Source organism: Panthera tigris, chromosome C1, assembly GCF_018350195.1.
Source record: "Panthera tigris isolate Pti1 chromosome C1, P.tigris_Pti1_mat1.1, whole genome shotgun sequence".
Taxonomy (NCBI): domain Eukaryota; kingdom Metazoa; phylum Chordata; class Mammalia; order Carnivora; family Felidae; genus Panthera; species Panthera tigris.
Genome location: NC_056667.1, coordinates 208051452 through 208066542, shown reverse-complemented (window position 1 = coordinate 208066542; position 15091 = coordinate 208051452). Strand labels below are relative to the sequence as shown.

The 15091-nt window shown below is 41.1% G+C and overlaps 1 protein-coding gene across 7 annotated transcripts in view; it reads right to left on the bottom strand.

Annotated features, from left to right (window-relative positions):
• Positions 1-9495, bottom strand: part of RHBDD1 (rhomboid domain containing 1) — a 174566-nt gene extending 165071 nt beyond the window's left edge. For all 7 annotated transcript variants that reach the window (XM_042995509.1, XM_042995511.1, XM_042995510.1 and 4 more), the window contains exon 1: positions 9343-9495. The gene's annotated coding sequence lies outside the window, so the exon portion shown is untranslated. The remainder of the gene's footprint in view (positions 1-9342) is intronic.
• Positions 9496-15091: the final 5596 nt, after the last annotated feature.

Sequence of the window (15091 nt, the reverse complement as noted above, 5' to 3'; positions counted from 1 at the left end):
TCAAAGATTTAAAATGTACGCCCTGACCTTCCTTGGACAAAGTAGAGTAAGAGGGGACAAATTCTCTCTCAACCTGTCAAATATGCCCTTACTTTTCCTCTTAATGTCTTCTCTACAAAAAGTTGTTCTGCCGTCCCTCACATGGAATTTAAAATCAAGATTCCTTTAATCTTGGCATTTGTTTACTTGATCATATGTTCTTAATGTGCCAATGATTATCTCTGATTATAATTACTCAAGGACCACATTTGTGTTTGGCAAGATGCTTTTAGTAAGAGAGATCAGGATAATATCTAGTTCGAGTGTAGCAATTTCTGCAAAGAAGGGAAGAGTAAAAATAAGAACCCAGGATCAGATGCTCTGACAATACATGCAGCTCAGTGAAAAAAACTGCATTTACATGCATCATGCATGTTGCGCTTCTAGACAGCACACAAGGTCAAACCACTAACTGTCAGTTACAATAAGCTTCCAAACTTCTGGTCAATTACCTGGTTAATAACAAAAGACAAGGCTATGACATCATTATAGTTATAATTAATTTACACAGATCGGCTTCCAGTTAATCAAATACATCTTTAAAAGCATTTAATTATTTTTCACCTAGAAAGCAACACTCAGCTTTGTTAAATAAAAAGCAATCTTGCTGAATTCAACATGAAAGGTTGTCAGGCTACTCTCAGACATAAAGGACAAAAGGCTTCGCAGGGCATACAGCTGCAACGTGGGAGCTGCTGCCGCATTCACAGCAAACAGAAGCACAAGGTGATGGCTGAAATAACACATCTGAACAGTTTCTGAACATAACGAAGTTGTCAGGAAACAGGGAAAACAGGCTTTGGGAAAAGAAACGTCCCAATGCTTTTTGTCAAAAAGATACACGGGGCCAGCAATACAGACGTATGTAGTATAGGACAGTACTTAAGGGAGTGGTCTTTGGTGAGAGCTCTACAATATGCCTTAGAAAATGTATTTGATCACCAGTTTCTCACCTGTAAAAGGACATAATGCAGGCTCACTGGGTTTCATGAGGATTGAATGAGATTACGTATATCAAATCATAAATTGGGAAGTGATAGTGTTTTTAATCCATATAAACAAATAAAGACCTAAGATTAAAAATTTTAAATACCTTTCAAGTATTTTTATAACTGAGTAACCAATTAGCATTTTTCTCGGCTTTCTATGATCCACTGTTTAAACTACATCACATGATTCAAGTCCACATACATTTTAAAAACAGTATGATGGGGTATGTGGTAAGCACATCAAAGTAGGAACTATTTTTTAATTAAAATAAATTTTATAACAAAGTCTCAAACCAGAGTTCCCGTCAACATGATCTGATAATTTGAGAATTTAATGAGTCTTTCCAAAAAAAATTTCGATATGTCAGATGGCAAAATTTTTATTTTCTTTGCTCCTTTTTAGAGTGTCATAGTCTTAACAGAAAGGATTATATTATCTTTATACATGAAAAAAATGAAACCACTGGATTTTGTATATAATCTTGACTTTTGCTCCACGGTGAGGGGAAATTAGTGCCAACTCCAATTGTGATCCTTCACCACTTATGATTTCCAGTATCAATCATAAGTCGGTCCCTTCTCTCACAGACTACACGTCTTAGTGTAATGAGGGCTCATTAAAGTTCTCCGACTGACAGCCCTTCAGACATAGGTCTTTAACCTGGAGACACATGCAGAGCTGCAATACTCCCCATCACTCCCTTCTAGAGGATTCAAGTAAATTCCATGCTCACCTTTGCTCTGTGCCAGATTTCTTTGTTTATCTGCCTAAAGTCCATGAAAAAGTGCTCGCCATCCCCCCATTTAATCTCTGTGTAAGAACTGGTAATGAATTATTCATGTGACCGAAATCCTCCCAGCACAGGAACTAGTCAAGGGGCAGAGGAGCACGCCTGACTTCAGAGATGCTGTTTATGTGCCCACAAAGCACATGGGACGGCCACTAAGCAGCAGGTGGTGGGGTCCGCTTGGAGCTTTGGCTTGCCGGACAGCATCAATACTTCATTCTTTCAGGAACAGGAAGTTGCCTCCCAGCCTTACCGGATGTGGTCCTGGTGGGGAGGGGGGGGGAGGAGGGGAGTCAACTTTTCCTTTCCCACACTGATTCAAGGGTGATGGTGACCAGAGTTGGAATAATAACTCTCTCCCTGGAATCTAAAACCTGTGCAGAGATACAAAGACCAACAACACCTGGAACTGATATTCGGAGCCTTAACCTAAAGATATCATTCAAATCCACTGAGTCTACCTAAACCTTGAGAGCTCACCTGGCTACTATCCTTTACCAAGGCTTGGTTGTTTGGTTTTCTGTTGATTCTCAGAGCTATCCATTGACTTCCAACCAAATCTCTTGTTTTTGAATAAGCTATCTGGATACCATAGTTAACTCACTTTCTGTTGTTTGCAAAGAACACTCCCCAAAACGCTACATTTGCCAAGTGGCAAGCAAACCCTAGTCTCATTCAAGCATCACCAGCTCTCATCTCTTGGTACCTCACTCGAGTCCGTGGGAAAACCAAAACATGATGCATATAGAAGCAATATCTCAAAGGTCTGTTCTAGCCACGCTATTCCTAGAGAGAGAAGAGCACAGCTGGCTAAGGACGTGAGAACAAGAGCAACTTCTGCATAAATAAGGCAAAGTCCTCTCAAAGTCATCTACTAAGTGTCTAAACTTGGACACTGGTTGGGGCAGCTGGGTGGTTCAGTCGGTGAGCGTCCGACTTTAGCTCAGGTCATGACCTCACGGTTCATGAGTTTGAGCCCCACATCGGGCTCTGTGCTGACAGCTCAGAGCCTGGAGCCTGCTTTGGATTCTGTGTCTCCCTCTCTCTCTGCTCCTCCCCCACTCACCCTCTGTCTCTCTTTCAAAAATAAATAAACTTAAACTGGGACCCTGGATGAAGAATGTAATCACAAAAAGAAAAATGGACGATCTAAAATTTGTCTTCTATTTATACAAGGTTGATGATTTTAAAGAATACATCTAATTATTGATTTTCAAACTATACTCCCTGCCTTTCTTCTTCACTGAAAATAAGACTAGTTTGTCCATTTAATAAAATGTTACCACTTGATGAAAACTTCTGACTAGGACTTTGGGACAACGAATCATTTAGATTCATCAACAAAACGAAAAAAAAAAAACAAAGGAAAGAGGAAGGGGAAAAGGAAGGAAGGAGGAAAGAAGAAAAGACGAAGGAAGGGAGGCAGGAAGGAAGGAAAAATGGAAGGAAGGAAGGAACTGAATAAGAGGCTTCTTCAACCTGAGAGCCTTTAGAAAGGATCATGGGAGTATCCTGCATGCTTTTCTGTGGCTTTACCTGTGTTTCATCATTATGTAATTCATTAACACACATCAGTCATCACATTTCTCTAATTGTGAGCTCAAAGAAGAAAACCAATAAACGTGGAACTATAGCAGTAAAAGCATTGAGCATATAATTTTATATCTCACTGTCTGTATCATTTAATAAATATCTGAGAATTAGTGTCCTTTCAGGCAACCAGTCTAGAGAGCAGACATACAAACAGTGACACTACAGTGCGATAAAGAATGAAAATATGAATGCATATAAATGTGCACAGAATGTTTAGAAAAGAGCAAAAATAAGTTTTAAGGATTTGTATGGGGTGTGCGGGAAGGAAAGAAAGAAAATACTGGGCAGGCACTATCCCGTGGGCAATGGGGAGGGAGATGAAATGATCCATGAAACTCATCATCAAAAGCAGGAGAGTCATCCCTCACACACACACACACACACACACAGGATTTAAGTCATCACTTGGCAGATATAATAGCTACAAGCTAAAAATCTGGAAAGCCAAAAAGTCCCTCTTTGATACAAAATTAACATACCTTGAAAGAAACAAGGAAATCTTGAATACTTTGGTATGAAGGAAGAGACTACATGGGCAGTAGGCACAGTATTTATTCCTACATTTTCTCAAAGTTGGAATCAAACTGATTCATTACAACCATGACTGTGAATTGCTGGTATCTGTAACATAAAAAAATGTAGCAAAGTTTCTTTCAGTGTTGCCCAAGAGACTCCATCAAGGAAAAAAAAAAATCCAAAATTAGGAGGAGCTGCCATCACACATTGACTGGCACAAGCACGTACACACACCCCTATATATTATTTATATAAAGTTGAAGTCATTGTAATATGTATATAAATTTCATTCATAACTATCCTGATACTGTGACTTTGGATTAAAAATGCATAAGCAAGTTTACACCATGCAGAAACAGCTGTTGGTATAATGAGAACATTCCTGGAGCTGAAGCCAGATTTGGGGTCAAATATGGATGCCATTGTTTACTAGTGTGTGGCCTTGGGCAAATCACATAATCAATCCTGCTGAGCGTCTGCTTCTTTATCCGTAGATGAGAAAAATTCCACTTACTTACTGGAGTCATTGTGAAGAATAAATGAGATAGCATATTATGTGAAAGCACGTAGCACACTCCCAAAGTTTGTTTTCCAATCTCCCTTCCTCTCCATAAAGTAATGAGCCTTTCCCCCCATGGGACTAGACTTTATTGCTTTATAATTATGATGTGCATGTAACAATGTCCAAGAAACTAGATGGTAAAATAACACCAACACACAAACCTGAATGCACACCATTGTTCGTTGACTATCATCTAGATCCCAAAGGGCTCTTATACGGCTCTTGTACACTATCTATTGCTTCCCAGAAATTTGACACATTTTCTTTTCTGAATACAGCCAAAATTATCCCACAGGCTTTGAAATATTGCCATCATGATGTTGCACAGAGCAGCTGGCTGATTGAAAGTGACTGCCCCTCCCCCACACTCCAGCTGTCACCAGGAAACCCTCCTCAATGTGTGAAAAAAGACAATGTGATATTACTACCGCTCCTATTAATAACAATCTGACAAATACTCAGCATTTGAGATTATTTTTCTTATGAAAGCTCACTATTAACTAAAAATTAACTCCTTAAGAAAAACCCTTTACCATATAAATTGCAAACCAGCTGCTTTCATACAACAAAAAACAGAGGGACTGTAAACACAAGTAATGTATTTCCACTGACTTCTTGTTTCTTTTTCCTCAAGTCATCTGTAATGCTAAACAACAGCCAGTTAAAATATTAAATAGCTTTAACAGTGATACAGCTGTCATGGCTTAGAGGGCTCAAAAAAATAAAATAAAAACTGAGAGGACTTCTCAAAACGTGTGCATAGACTCCTATGTTGTAAAGTACGGGCCAGACTGGAGGCTGGATGCTTCCTTTTTTTTTAACAGCCACTTGCTCGGGTGCATGAGAAGTCATACACACATCTGACATGGCTGAAAACCCTGGGAGCTGTCTTCAGAGCAAGTTTGTGAATCTCACTCACAATAATTCTTAGTGCAATGACTTCTTAGAGAGAACTCATCTCTTGAGGATTTCTATCCCACAGATGAAGAGTTTCACACCCAATGTCCTGGATTCCAGGGTTCCAGCGACATGCCTCAGAATGTCACCGCAAAAGATTCAAGATGAGCACCAGCAGGCAGAACTGTGCCCTTCAACCTCTCTTAAAGCCTCTCAGCTCCTGAGCTCTTCAGGTAAGATTCAGCTAAAGAGGGTTGCCTCCTAAAAACAAAACAAAAACTAAAACAAAAACAAAAAACAAAATCTAAAGACCACTGCTTACATGATTAGAAATGCAGCATAAAAGGGAATCTATCTCTTTAAAGCATCATTTCTTTTAAATGGTTTATAAAAAGAATGTTTACACATACATGCATGTATCTAACTTTACATAAATGTACCACCATTAGATTACTTATCCCCACCTCCATATTATAATACGTTGCCAAGTAAGCAAAATTATGACCTGTTCTGGCTCCTTTCAAGTATTTTCCACGCTCACATAGTCGTATGTAATATATAGACAAAAATACATGGTATTATTACTTTTTTAAAAATGATACATAATGTATAATGCGTTTTCAGTGCTGTCCCATCTCCTGGAACATCCTGTCCCTTCTCTAGCTGACTGTCCTGGTTAACTAACTGAAGATACTTAAATATTAATCAATGGACCTCAAGCTCAATGGACCTTGAAGTTCCAATAAACAACCAAAACAATTTATGGAAGTTGCTCTGTTGTGGTGATCAAACTGAAGATAGTGTTTTTTCTACCAGGTTTTAGAGTTTTCACCTTTTTCACATGTTTGCCTTCTCCCACTCATAATAATGTGAAAGCTTTGACTCTTCACTTCAGGATTTTACCATTTGAAAAGAAAAGCAGTACAGTTAGGTAATAACAAAAATGTATTTATTTATTAAAATGGCATGAGGAAATAAACGAGGTAAGTTTGGGGGTGATAACTACCTTTTTCTCCCCTGTCCCAACATGCAGCATTTATTGAACCTCTATGCCTTCACGTTTTGCCCTTTATTTCATTTAATGCAATGTCCTGAGGTAGGTACGTACCATGACTTCTACTTTATAAAAAAGGAAATTAAGAGGATGTTAATTTGTCTAAAGAACTCAGGTAAGTAGCAGAGGCAAAGTTCAAAGCAGGTTCGACGTGACCAAAACCACTACTATAAGTCTGCCGCTCTAATACAGAGAAGTAGAAAATGTGGGGGCCATTGAAAACTGAATGTTTCGTGATGGGACAGTGTTAATTTAGCGGTGGTATTAACAAAATTATTTGTAGAAGCTGATATCCAAAGTGACTCATGTTTATCTGAAAACTCTGACACACAGTACCTAGGAGCCATGGTGTGGTTCGGGAGCAGTGTGCTCTAATCAAAGTGACATGTTGTGTATGCCATGGTGAGTCAGTGACACTCCTCAACACTGGAATGAGTTTAGGTTTTACGGCAACTGCCTCAGATCCTAAATATCGCCACCCCCCCAACACTGGCCCCCTGAAAAGGGAAGAATTGTAGATTACTGCAACTGACAATCTGTGGGGGAAAAAACCCAGCAGGCCAAAGGCACACTTAACCTTGGTCCCACAGTGCTTCCAGAATAGAGGTACAGGGGGTGGTTAGTACGAGGTCTCTGCTGGCGGAGCTACGTGCCACATGGGAAAGAAAGATAAGCACAGAAACATCTTCTGCTTGCAAGTCATTAACACCTCTCCTCCCCACAGCTAAGGCTTACTCTGGTTATCCACCCTACTTCTCTACCAAGTTCTGGGTCAAAAGAAGGTATAATTAAGCTGAAAACACCAAAAACCATTCCTTAACACAGTTATGTCATTAAGAATACTCAGTCCCAGGGCACCTGCTTGGTTCAGGGGGTACAGCATGTGACTCTTGATCTCAGAGTAGTGAGTTCAAGCCCCGCACTGGGCAGGACATCTACTTTAAAAAAAACAAACAACAAAAAACTACTACAGCCCCAGTACTGTGGGTATTAGCACTTACTGCTATAACCTTCAACTAAATATCCTGCATCCAACAATCTTAATTATATAGACTATTACTAGGACCCAGAAATAAACAAAATGCCCTGTAAGCTGTGGTCACAATAGTCAGGCACTGCAATTCACAATTAACCCCATGAAAATACTTCCAGCACAATCTATGTGTGTATTTAACTTATACAATTTTTTTTTGTAATTTTTAATGTTTATTTGAGAGAGAGAACGAGAGACACAGTGCAAGCGGGGAAGGGGCAGAGAAAGGACACACAGAATCTGAAGTAGGCTCTGAGCTGGAGCTGGCAAGCTGTCAGTGCAGAACCAGATGAGGGGTTCAAACTCACAAACCATGAGATCATGACCTGTGCCGAAGTCAGATGCTTAACCAACTGAGTTACCCAGGCGCCTCAAACTTCATGCAGTTCGAAGGAGCTATTAAACAGCATCTCATCTTTGAGTGTTTTCTATGTATGTTAAACAGTTTCCCTGAATTTTCTTTTTCTTTTTTAATGTTTATTTAGTTTTGAGAAAGAGAGAGAACGAGTGGGGGGGAGAGGGAGAGAGAGAGAGAGAGAGAGAGAAACACAGAATCTGAAGCAGGCTCCAGGCTCTGAGCTGTCAATACAATGCCCTCCTGGGCTCACACCCACAAACCATGAGATCATGACCTGAGCGAAGTCAGAGGCTTACCCAAGTGAACCACCCAGGGGTCTCAAACACTTTCCCTGCATTTTCACACTGAATACTTACAGCCCTGTGAAGAAGCCTCTAAGTAACTTGTCCAAGATCTTACACCTAGGAAAGGCTTCACCTGGATTCCAAGTACGTTCTGTGACTTCACAAGAGCAACTCTTTATCATGACAGCAATACTTAACAATGTAAGCACCCAGGTACATTGGGATCCACTGGAAAGCACGTTAGAATAGATTTCTGATTGAAGTCTGAGATAAGATCCCAAAATTTGCATTTCCAACAAGTTCCCATGTGATGCTGCAGCTAGTAGTCCGGGGACAATTAGGAACTCAATGTACCGTTATTCTTTGTAAAATTACTTGCTTCCCCAAGCTGCCGTGTCAGCAGCAAATTATAAGTCTTTACAGTTTATTGGAACTGGGAAAAAAAAAAAAAAAAAGAAAGAAATGTGGGACTTCAGACTTTTAAGAAGTAATTGCAGAGAAAAGAGGCAAAGTACAGCTGTCACTGAGTGTCCTGCAAAGAGACCTACACAACGCGATGATCAAGTCATGACTATACAATAATTCCTAATAAGCAATCCTGAGTCTTCAAAAGTTATTGCTTAGTTTGGAAAAAAGAAAGCATGTGATCCATTTTTGGACAGGTTTTTAAAGTGTGACGAGAAAAAGGGTTACATTCGCAGGCGGATTTCCTATCGCCTATTAAGAGAAACACCACTTTTTAGGTTAGGGTTGTGTCGGCCACACACTTGCTGGGAGAAACGAAGTTACTCTCCCGGCACCTGAAACTGCAAGTTGTTGCTGATGATGCAACGTCACTTTAAACTTCCTGCTTTCGAAAGGACGCTTTTAAAACCCCCACAGAGCCCAGCCCATCCATCCTCCGAGCACATCCTTGCCAGGGCAGTCGTCACCAGGATCAGACAGGGTGTAGACGACGGGACCCCCCCACCCCCCCAACCCGGTTGACTCGGTAGACTCGCGGCGGGAAGCACCCTTCCGCCTCTTGGACTTGCCCAGGGTGCCCAGAATGCGGAAGCGCGCCTCCAACCCGAACCCCCCCCCCCCCTCCCCGGGCCGGCCCGGGGAAAGCGCCGACTGGAGGCGCCCGGCACCCGCTCCCAACCCGGCGCCACGACCCTGGGAAAGGGCGAAGCGACACCAGGCAGAACCGGCCACGCGAGGGGTGCCAAACAGACGCGGAAACTCACGCTCTCTACGGCCCGCCTGCGTCCCCACGTCTTGGCGCGCGTGTACGTCATCACGCACGGGCGCCGGACACCGGACACCGAACACTCCGGGTGGCCGGGACCCACAGGGCGGGGAGAAGGGAGCGTGGGCGACCTCGCGCCGCGGCTCGCACAGCAGAGCGGGCGGGGCGGGGCTGGGGTGGGGAGGGTCGTAAAGCGGGCCGGCCAGCCTCCCTCTGCGCATGCTCAGTTGCGCGCGTCCGCGCTCTTCGCCGCCCCGGGATGGACGTGCGCGCCGCGTGCGGTGGCAGTGGCTTGGGGCAGGTTTCGAGGGCCTCGCTGGAGAGGGTCCGCTGCTGAGCGCAGTGGGGGTGGGGTGGGGGGCTTGTGTCCCGGCCCCATCCTCCCAGCACCGAGTTAAACGTGGATGATCTTCCTTGGGACCGTAACTGTTGGTCGCCCACCGCGCGTAAAGCAGAGGAGCGGCCTGCTTTCGAGGGACCGGAGGTGGGGGACCCCCGGCGAGGGGGCCAGGTGGCGGCTGAGAAACTGGTCTTCCGGTCCCATCCGTACGGCGAGGTCCTGCTGCTGCGTGGAGGAGTCGGACCCTGCCCGTGAAGTGCTGGTGGGAGAGACAGAAACTCCCACCTTCGTGAGTTAGCGGCACACCGCACCAGAGCGTCCGTGTCTGGTGGACCCCGTGGTTACTAAGTAGGCCACCAAAACAAGGCCCTGGGGGTGCTGCCCACTCCCCAAGCTTAGCCCGGAGCTCGCATTTCTTAGTCTGTTTGCCCATTGAGGGGCTTCTGGTGTTAGGGATTTTGATGGAGGTCTCCTATGAAGCCGTTTTAGGAATTCTCCTTCTATCCTAGAACAAGTGTTAGGTTCAGTTGTAGGAGTTAAGTTCAATGTAGTAATGTTGTATTTCTTTTCTGCAATACCAAGAGGCTGGCCTACTCTTTGGTATGGAACTTTCTAGTAACTAGGGGGAAGACCTGCCTTCCAAAGGCAGGTGGTGGTATGCTGGTCTGTACTTACTGGAAGTTGTGGCAGCTGTGTGTAGCGAGTCTTGTCTTTTGTTACTGTTTGTTGCAAGGACTCTTCGTGGAAATGTTCATTTTGGAGTTTGAAATTTAAATGAAAACTTGGCTCATGTTCAGAGGAATATAACAGACTTTCAAGTGACAGGGAAGATTCTTAGGAAATTCCAAATATGTATTCTTGGAGCCTTACAAGTCATGCCTTTCTTCTAAAAACAATACGCTGATCAGAAAGTCTGACTGATGGAAACTGCATTCCTAGAACGTCAACTGAAGGGGGGTGGGAAGTAGATGAATCGCCTATAGGAGAATTTTATATACTTCTCTAGAAAAAAGATAAATGTAATTATTCAGAAAGAAGGGGTCTTCGTTTATCTTTCTGATCCACGATCATACGCATTAATTCAATTCATACTAATCCTGTCTTCTGTTCTCTAACACCCCTTATACCTTTCTGTAATCGCATCATTTTTCTTGTTGTTATCTTAATACGTCAGATACAGAAGTAATTTTAAGGGAGCCACAAGTCAAGAAGTCTCAATACAGTAATCTCAAAAATGTCATATATAAGGATTTAGAGTGTACGTAGGCAATTATATTCCATTTTAAATATTACTAGTGAAAAAACGTAATAGACATTTAAGAGGGCAGAAAAAGTCTGCCTTTTTAAAAATGACCTTTTTTTTGGTCCTATGGTTCATTAAACAGCCTGCAACTTTAAGTTGTATTGAAATCAGCAAATTGTATGCTCAAGTCCTATTTAGATTAGCCAACATCAGTTAGATAATAATTGTGCATCTTAAACATTAACATATGAGGCAGTCTCACATCCTTTCACTGAGACAGGGCTTTTAATAACAATAGAACAAATAACAAAGATTCAATGCCAGAAGACCTTTAACATTAAACTTATGCAATTGTTACATTACTTGGTAAGATAATGATTCCTAAACAAAGTATTCATTATCTTAATCACGAGAAAAAGCATTTGTGCACATGATGTATAATATCCAAGACCCATCTAATGATCTGAACAATTCTCTACTTTTATCAAAGGTTTGAAAGAAAGCAGCAGTGTCTGGGATTAAGCCATTTGACGTAAATGAGTGTCGCCACATTGTGGTCCTAGCATATAAATAGAGGAGTTGCGGTAACAACCTTTGTACAGTTCATAAACCTAGGATTGGAACTGGCAGGAAGGCAGAGGAGTATCGTTTTCAGCCTTCAAAACCCGGCCTGAACAAGGGAGGACATCAGTTAGCAGCACCATGAGCAAATAACACAACTGAATTATTTTTTGAAAGAGGAGCTTGTTTTGGTATACCTTTGCTTTTAGTGGATCGCTCATTGTTGTACTCAGCACTGTACCAAAAGATGTATAAAACTTACCAAAGAACGTATAGCTTCCTCGTTAGGCAAAAGCTTGCAAATTAATTCAAGAACAATCTAAGAACCACAAAAGTAAGTACAAAAATTGCATCATGTATTCTGATACTAGTAAGACCAACAATAGTATTTAATAGTAATAGACCATGCAAACAGTAACCTTAAGAAATTTTCACTGGCTTTACTGATATCAAGCAAACTAGACTTTAAGACAAGAAATATCTCTGGAGACACATCTCACACAGAGTCGGTACATCAAGAAGATGTACCAAATAGAAATGTACATGTGCCCACCCACAGAACCCTAAATACATGAAGCAAAAACTGATAGAGCTGAATGGAGAAATAGATAAATAGGAATAGTTTGATATTATTCAATATCCTATTCTCAACAATGGGTGGAGCAACTAGACAGGAAACCGGTAAGGATACAGACTGCTTGAACAACACTACCAACCTTATGCATATAGATCACTGTACTTGATGATGGCAGGGTTTATATTCTTTTTAAGAAGTATAGTCTGTAGAATAGCCCATATGGTAGGCTATAAACCCAAGTCTCAATACATTTAAGACGATGTGGATCATATTCTATGATGTAACCATGTTCTGTGGTTCCGAGGTTAGGAATAGGCAATAGGAAGAAAAAAACATAGAAAATCTCCAAACATTTGGAAATTAAATTACACAAGAGTTGAAGAAGTTATGAAGGAAATTAAAAAATATTTTGAACTGAATGAAAATGAAAACATTGAAATTTGGCGATGCAGCTAAAACAGTGATCTGAAGGGTATTTACGACTTTAAACACCTATATTCGAAAAGAAAAAGGGTGCCAGTAATCTAGGTTTATACCTTAAGAACTAGAAAAATAAGAGCAACCATAGCAAGGAAACAGGAGGGAATAATTATTGTATTAGAAACCAGTGAAATAGAGAAGAGAAAAATAAGGAAAATCAATGAAAATAAAAGTTGGCTCTTTGAAAAGTTCAATAAATTTGACCAAACTTTATTTATTTGGCTGCCCCTCCCAAAGAGAAGATACAAATTACTGAAATTAGGAATGAAAGCAATACACCGCTGCCCACCCTGCCAAAATTAAAAGAAGCTATGAGTAACCTTATGTCAACAAATCGGACGATGTAGTTGAGTTGGACAAATGCCTACAAAGATACAAATTGCCAAAACTGAGTCAAGGAAACAAAGTCTGGAGTTTGCATCCATGTCCTACAGCTACCAGAACAAAGGACCACCAACTGGGTGGCTTAAACAACAACAATTTCTGTCTCACACTTCTGGAAGCTAGAAGTCCATGATCGAGGTGGAGAGCAGGATCACGCTCTCTCTGAAACCTGTAGGAGAGAATCCTGGACTCTTTCTGGCTTCTGGTGGTTTGTCAGTGGTCCATAGCACTCCTCAGCTTGCAGCTACTTCAGTCTCTGCCTCCGTCATCACATGGCCTTCTCCCCTCGTGTCCATTTCCTCTTCTTATTAGGACACTAGTAATGAAGGATCGAGAGCCCGTCCTACTCCAGGATGAACTCAGGTTGACTAATTACATCTTCACTGACCCTGTTTCCAAATAAGAATACATTCTGGGGTACTGCGGGGTTGGGACTTCAACATACCTTTTTGGGTGATGAAATTCAACCCATAACAGATCCATAACAAGTAAAATTAATATAGTTGGCCCTTGGACAGCATGGGTTTGAACCATATGGGTCCACTTATACACAGATTTTTTTTTGATAAACATACTGTAAATAAATTTTTCTTAATATTTTTCTCTAGCTTTAGAGCAAGAATATAGTATACAATACATACACAAAATATGTGTTAACCACTTTATGTTATTGGTAAGGCTCCTGGCCAACACTAGGCTATTATTTTGGGGGAAATCAAAAGTTATACATGGATTTTAACAGTGCAGGGGGTTTGGTGCCACTAACCCCTATGTTGTTGAAGGGTCAACTGGACTTTAAAATCTTTCCCCAGGGGTGCCTGGCTGGCTCAGTCGGAAGAGAATATAACTCTGGATCTTGGGTTTGTAAGTTCGAGCCCCATGTAGGTTGTAGAGGTTACTTAAACATAAAATCTAACAAAAATTAAAAATAAAATCTTTCTACAAAGAAAAACTCAGGCCCAGATGGATTCAGTGATAAATTCAATCAAATATTTAAGTTAGAAATGATGCCATACAAAACATAAGAGAAAATCTCTGTGATTTTAGGTTAGGCAAACACTTCTCAGCTATGACACCAAAAGCCCAGTCCCACAAAAGAAAAAATTGATAAACTGGATGGCCTCAAAATTTTTAAAAAATTTGCTTTTTAAAAAGACATCATTAAGAAAACGAAAATCAAGCTACAGATTGGAAGGAAATATTTGCTAATTTTCTATTTGATAAGGATTTGTATCTGCTTATTTAAGGTACTCTTATAATTCAACAAGAAGGTAAACTTCATTTGAAAAACAAGCAAAAGATTTGAATAGATCCTTCACTGAAGAGAATATTAAAATATTCCCAACATTGTGTCACCTGGGTTGCTCAGCGGGTTAAGCGTCTGGACTCTTGACTTCAGCTCAGGTCACAATTTCACCATTTTTGAGTTTGAGCCCTGAATAGGGCTCTGCACCGACAGCACGGAGCCTGCTTGGGATTCCCTCTCTCTCCCTTCCTCTCTGCCCCTCTCCCACTCACTTTCTGTCTTTTAAAATACATAAACTTTAAAAAGTTAAAAAAAAATATTCCCAATGGAATTAGTCATTAGGAATGGGCCAATTAAAACTTGCACAGCCCCTGCAGTGACTATAATAGAGAAGACAGGCAACAATGTGCAGAAACTGGAGCCCTTGTTCATTCCTGGCGGGACTGTAAAATGACGTGGCCTCTTTGGAAAACAAGTATTTTTTAAAAAGTTATGCATACACTTATGGTGCAACCCAGCAATTCCACTGTTAAGAACGTACCCAAGAGAAGCGAAAATATGTCCACAAAAGAGTTGAATGCAAATTTCACAGCGATAGTATTCATAATTGCCAAAACCTGCAAACAGTCTGAATGCTTATCCACTGTTGAATGGATAAAGCAATAAAAAAGATGCAAATGACTGATTCATCCTACAACATGGATGAATCCCAAAAGCTGTATGCTAATTGAGAGAGAAAGCAGACCCAAAAGACTATGTATTGTAGAATTCCATTCATAGGAAATTTCCAGAAAAGGTAAATCTATACAGATGAGTGGTTCTTGGGACTGGAGATGGAAGTCAAGTTAACTAAATGGACAGAAGGGAACTTTGGGGGATGATAAAAATGTTCTAAAACTGGATTGTGAAGATGGTT